Here is a 6,703-nt window from a genome sequence, read left to right on the forward strand (position 1 = left end):
TCTTGACTCTTCTTGTCTGCTGCCCTTTATCACCCTCTCCAGTTTTTATGAAGAGAGGCCTATCTTTGGACTATCATTTGACATCATGTACACATTCCTCCTACCAGATGCTCCCTTGTGATATGCTGTGTGTGTTCCCCCCCTTGCTTTGTGACTCAATGGGCTGCTTTCTTCCTCCATAGACCCCCCCCCTCCATCCACACAAACATATAGACCATGTCAGCCACAAAGTCCATTCAAATGATGGAGACTGCTGGCTGCGGGGGGAAAAAAGCCACCACATGATAGCGGGTCCGGCCCCTCGCAGAAAACCACCTTTTCTGTCCAAGGGGGGAAACAGACAATGCTTTGTAGACCTTATAGAGGGAGTCTACCCCTTCTATTAAAGGCACTGACGCCCAGCTGCTTAAGCACGTTCGCCAAACTATGGACCATTGTTACATGCATGCCTGCTTTAGTCACATCCCTTCCTCGATTGACCCCCAGTGTTGATCAATGGCCAAACCCTGCTGGAGTGGCTGAGGGTCTGTGGCACCCCACAGGTCTCACTAGTGGGCCCACTCATCCTGTGACTGATAGCCTGTCACTCTCCACCCTCTCCACACCCCTGGCCTGGAAGAGGCATTCGTCTTGTCCCTTCAGTTAAACCCAAACAGCAGGTCATAGACTCCTTGTTACTGGTTTCTGGCTTTGTCAGACCATATAGAAACAACATGTGCTTTTTTTTTCTTCTCACAAGTGAGGTACGGTTTGTATTGGCTGAGTTTGCAGGAGATAGGTGTACTAGTCCTGTCTCATCCTGTCTCCATTTTACGACAGCCTTTAAAAAGGTAATGTCTGTGATCTCATCTGTTTGGTGCAATTAAATTCTTCTTTTAGTGGTATTGCAAGGAGGCCTCAGCTAACGCGTCCATCAGAAGAGGAGCTGCATATAGGAGACATGCTCAGTTAGACCGCATGGTCATAAAGGTTATATTAATGGTTTATGTACCCCACTGCAGCATTGTTAATGGCATATGGCATTTACTGGGTGCTGCAGAAGAAGGCCATTCAATCCACTGTATGGTTTATCTATCATGTCAAGCGCTCAATAAAAAGCCCTCACTAATATCAAAGGAGACTCAACACAAAGGCTCTACCCCAGGGCTAGGTTTAAACCCTCTCTTCTGTTTTATGTAACAAAATGAGTAGTTTATATTTTCAGAATCTGTCTGAAATTAATCAAATTTAATTCCTCTTTGCACCGTGCCTAAGTACATGCACACAGACATGCAGAGACAAACACATGCCACGCGGTACGTCTGGATGCGCGCGCACAAGGCAACAAAGTGATCCGAGTACAGTGGGGCAAAACCTAGCACAGGAATTTCAGGGGTTGTTTCAGATCTGGCTCTGTGAAATAGCTCATGTCTGAATCAGTGACTTATTCATGTGCCTGTTTGATTGTTTAGCGTACCTTTATCCGCGATGATGTCATCAAAGCAAGCCCCCTCACTAGAGCGGCACTTCACTGGCTTTACAGTGAAGCAATCCCCACTATGCTGGCTGAATGCTGGAGCAGGATAACGATAATGATGATGGAGGTTATCGTGGAGTAATTACTGTGCATGGAGGATTCCACGCAGTGCGAATGAGTATAACACCCAAGCAAGAGAGATTGAAAGAGGGAATGAAGAAGAAACATTGAGGGGGTGGGGGGATGGTGATGGGGATGGGGGTGGGGGTGGGGGGGCCTTGCATCTCTAAATGTGTCGCTTGATTGAAGTGCGTAAGGTTCTGAGCTAATTACATCCAGAACCGCAGCCTAGGAACAGATGCCATACTTGTGCATCAATAAATGCTTATAAGTAACTTATTTAGGGCTGCCTGCCATGCAAGGAAATGGCATGACTTAAAGCACAAGCGCCCGGGGGCTATTCCCCAGCTCTTTGTCTTGTCATCCTGCATCTTTTAAATCTATTCACCGCTTCAAAACAACGCAGGCAGACAGCAGGGCAGGCAGGAAAAAAAAAGAGAGAAGAGGAAGAAAAAAAAGATACAAATATTCACACTTTGCAGACAGTATTATGTTTGTCATTTGGGTTGTCTGGCATCAAAGAAATGCTGTCTTCTCTTTGATTTGTGAGTGGTAAAGGAGTGGTGAGAGCATTGCTTTTAAGGCCAAGCTCCTGTTTGATGAAATGCAGCTGTTCTTTAAAGTTTTAAGATAAATATGTTTTGACTTGAGTGTAGAGAGATACATTAGCTTGACAAGTCACTGCTATGTTTTATTTAGCTGTTGGTGTAATAAACAGTATCAGGTCTACAATGCCTGAAAGTTGTGTGTTGTCATAAATTAAAGGTACCCTCCCGCTTTCTGATTTTGTTTGGTGTGAACACAAGATAAGATTTTGTGGTTGTTGTTGTTTTTCTGATGGAGCATATGTTGACATGTCATTATCTTTACTGATGGCTATGAGTGACAGATTCAAACAGACAGGTGGAGCACATATAGAACAGAATGTAATCAAAGCCAGACGATAGCTTTCTGCAAAGGTAACAGGCAATTAGTGTTGCCAGAACCAATAGAGCTTCAGTATTCATTTGACTGACAGGATTCATTTCAGCATCAGTTCTGAATTGTTTGAGGTTAATCCTTCTAACAGCATTTGAGTTATTAGTGCAATGCTGAATGTAGCTGGTTTTTGTCTTCTGTCTTTATCTATCATCGCCCTGTCACCTGTTTTATGTCTGCTCTCCTGTGCCCAAACATTTCAGCTGATACTTTATGCAAATGAGGCAGAAAGAAACACCAAAACTGCATGCCACGGAGCTCGCGCTCTCTCATAACTTTTTGTTCATGAGTGTGCACTCATGCTCACAAATGTGTGTGCACATGTTGAGGAGAATGCTACTGATCCTTGCCCCATTCACAAAGCTATTTAAAGCAGCAAAGCTGGAAAATCAACTGTGTGTAACATTAAGGGCCCCTGCACATTCCCAAGGATTAGCATACAGAGAGAAAGAGCTTCTTCACTCATTACTGTCTCTGCTACATGATGTAAGAGGGCGAAAGTCCCTGGGAATTCTGGTTGGTTTTGATCAGCCTGCATGACTGACCAGTGCTGGAAACGCTGCAGTGCTTAACACAAAAATGCTAATGCAGGAGAGGAGCGCGCATTTCCCTTCATCTATTTGTTCTGTCTTTGTGAATGTAAGAAGCTGTTTTGCAATTGATGATTGTCCCAAAGAATAATTAGACAGGTTTTCATTTTTCTTGAGATTAAGTCATGGCTTTCCAATGTGCAATTTTGTAACCTCACACTGCATATAATCTGTGCCATATTACCATATTTGAAATATGTATGATCTTTAAGGAATATGCCATATGTTAGGAGCAGGCTCTGCACCATTGGTTTAACCATGTGAAAGCGGAATGCAAATGGCCCACTTTGTTTTGTAATATTTTGTATAATAAGCTTAGAAATAAGTTTGCAATATAATTTTTACATAGGCCTGTCTGTCCATGTTGATCATAGGCAGGTCATATTCATAACATTCATGAGTATAAACATTCTGATGCTGCAGGAACTGTCAACGTTCTTTGTGTATTTGCATTTGAGCATACATGCCGGCTGTTTTCATTAGTGTGCTTCCGTATTTGTGCACAAATATATATTGCAATTAGCAGTATTTGTAATATTTATGTTTGTATTTGTATTTGTAAACTGTCATCCCCTGCACGGACAAACAAGGAGGTGGAGGTAGTGAGGAAGGGGAGGAAGTGGTGGTGGTGGTGGTTGGAGCTAGGAAACATGACTAACTTTTCCATGACATCATTCATCTGGCATTAACAGTGTTATCATCCTGCTTTCCTCTCCTCTCCTGTGCCACCCAAATGAGAGGAATATAGCAGAGAGGCTATGCATGTTGCTGTTTTATAGGGGTTCCAAGTGGCCTGCTGCCAGAACCTCTGCTTTGCATTTCCTCCCAGGGCTAATTTATCACATCCTTTTCTCGCTCAATCTTCTCCAGGGGTGCGAGTTCTCATGGGTTAGGCCACTGCACACTAATGTGCTAGAGTCCAGTGGGAGACAGCATTGAAGTTTACCGTGTCTTCATTTTAGGCAGATTTCTTGGAATAAAGTTAGGAAAAACAAGATTTTAAGCTCCAATCATGTTCACACAAACACGTCAAAAGATCAGAGTAAAAGCTGGAGTCAACACTGATAGTTTAATCTGCAATATTTGGTATAATATTTGGGACATCGGTTTTATGTTTAATTAACTCAGAACATGTGTATGAAAGTCCTTGGCAGTAGTGAATAATAAATACAGGATGTATGGTCTAGAGCAATAGCATCTGTATTTTCATTAACACTCTATTAAGTTGATCTATGAAATGAAACAACGGTGTACAAAAAACGTTTAGGCTGTCAGACTTGAGGCGTTGTTAGTACCAAAGCAGCTGGAACCTACTTTCTCACACTGTAGAGTGAGTGTTTAAAACTGCGCACAGTATGCGATGAATATGAAAAAAAAAATGTAATCCAAGGTGTCTGATTTCACCTCCAGGGCAGGAGGTGGAGGTGAGCAGTTCTGCAGAGAGGTACCATATTTTAATGCCTCAAGAATTACTGCTCACAATTTGTCGACTTGTTTGGGCAGTGAACAAATACTCTTGGCATATATACCTCCCTAGCCCCACCTCTCTCCTGCATCCACAGCTGCAACCACCACCCCCAATCGTTTTGATCTAATTTCCTTTTTTTTTCCCCTTCTTCCTTTACCTTTCCTGCTGAAATTGATTTCTGCTTGTTTGGTTTGGCAGTAATAAGATCAACAGTAGGATCATGTTTCAATGGCATACTACCTTGAACCCCAGGCAAATGATTTGTCCAAACTTAATAATGGAAATACTTAGGATGTATTGGGAGATGTAAACAGTAGTTGTAATAAAACAGTGCCGGAAGGTAAGGGCTCCTTTAAGTTGCAAAGCCTTTCCACTTATGTTGGCCATACACACCTCAGGCTCTCCCCAAACACTACAAATAAAAATGTATCCCTATTTAGCCTGTCGAAAAGTCACCCAATAAAAGCTATTTAATTGGAGTGCAGTCTGTAGCAAGGCATGTCTAGCCCAAGTTTGACCACCAGTGACAAAGCTGTCAACAGAAGAGGAAACAACTAATGCTTTGCCACACAGACAATTAGTTTAAGCCTGTCACATATACATGCAGACATTGTTTAAATCCCACTTTGTACTTTCTATAATGCTATAACACTCTTTCTCCTCTACCAAGAGGAATCAACACAAAAATCCCACAACAGTAATGTGGAGACTATGATAGGAGTTGCAAAGAAACAAAATGGTTACTGTTGCATGTTTGATCTCTAGCCAGTTTCTCCTCTTTGTAAACTGTTACAACTATTTAGTATAATGTAAGCAAGTATTGTCAGTTTTTGAGGCAAATAGACCTAGAGCAAAACCGTTCTCTCTTGCCTCAGTGTGAATGCTGGCCAACAAGTCTATCAGTCAATAAGACTTGTAAGGGATTTCAGGATGTACTGTCTTCTTAAGACCTGGCTTAAGACTGACATAGACACTCCAGAAAAACCTCAGCAATTGGCTAAAGTTGTTAAGGTTTAAGGTTATATTTAGCTTTTCAAAAGGTATATTGTGTGTGTTTCAGTTTCTAATTAAACCTTTCAAGAGTTTTGTTTACAGGCCATCTCCTCACACCTTGTATGCATTGGCCCACTTACATTCCTCAAAGTGAATTAGATTAGTTTCACTCCACGGAGGATGGCAGAGTTACTCCCTGTCTTCTGCCCTGACCTGAAAATGAATCCATTCAGGAAATGCTTCACATCCTCCCTCCCTCCTTTCCCACAGATTTTTCCTCCATTTTGCAAAAATTGATACCTTAATAAAACCTTCTGTGTTTAAAACTACATGAGTAGGTTGAGGACACAGACATTTCTCTTACATACTGTCTGTAAACTGTGCTTTTTGCACTTGTTCTCCTCTTTATCTCCTGACTGAAAGCTTGTGAGCCAACTTTGCTACTCTCTGTCAGTCACCCAAATATAGCTAAGCACCTACAATGTAGATATACCTTGAATCTTGAAGTCAAGCCTCAAATTAATGATAGTACTTTTAACCTTTGCAGAGTGCAAACAGATGTGTTCTGGCCCAGAGCTCCGGAACAATTCTGCAGCTGCACTTTATGACACTACTGACCCAAAATCGATAGATTCATGGCGTATTTAGGTCTGTATCATACCCAGTGTTGACTGCCGCATGGAGTCCTTGTGACCAGGCCACAGAATCAAGATAAAAACTTTACGGCTGCTAGGAGTCCTGAATAAGCTTTCTCGCTTTAACACACAAATTGTTCCACTCAGAGAAGAACATATTCAAATGCAGACAGAAATTAAAACACCAAAAAAAATCCTTGCAAAGTGCAAACACTAACATGTATAGTCACACATCTATTAAAAAATTCTTCCTCTAAAACCGTCCTTCCTCAAGCAAAGACTCCATTGATTCAAATCCGATCTATTATTATGATTCTTACTTTCTAGTTTCTTGCCATGACTGAATTGATAAATCTGACACGAATGACAAAAAAGCAACCAAGAACATTGGGTGGAGTTTTTGGTAACATAACTGCTATGAAGATGATTGTGAGCCTGACATGTTTTTATGTAAATCAATTTG

Source organism: Lates calcarifer, linkage group LG24 (genome assembly GCF_001640805.2).
Source record: "Lates calcarifer isolate ASB-BC8 linkage group LG24, TLL_Latcal_v3, whole genome shotgun sequence".
Taxonomy (NCBI): Eukaryota; Metazoa; Chordata; class Actinopteri; family Centropomidae; genus Lates; species Lates calcarifer.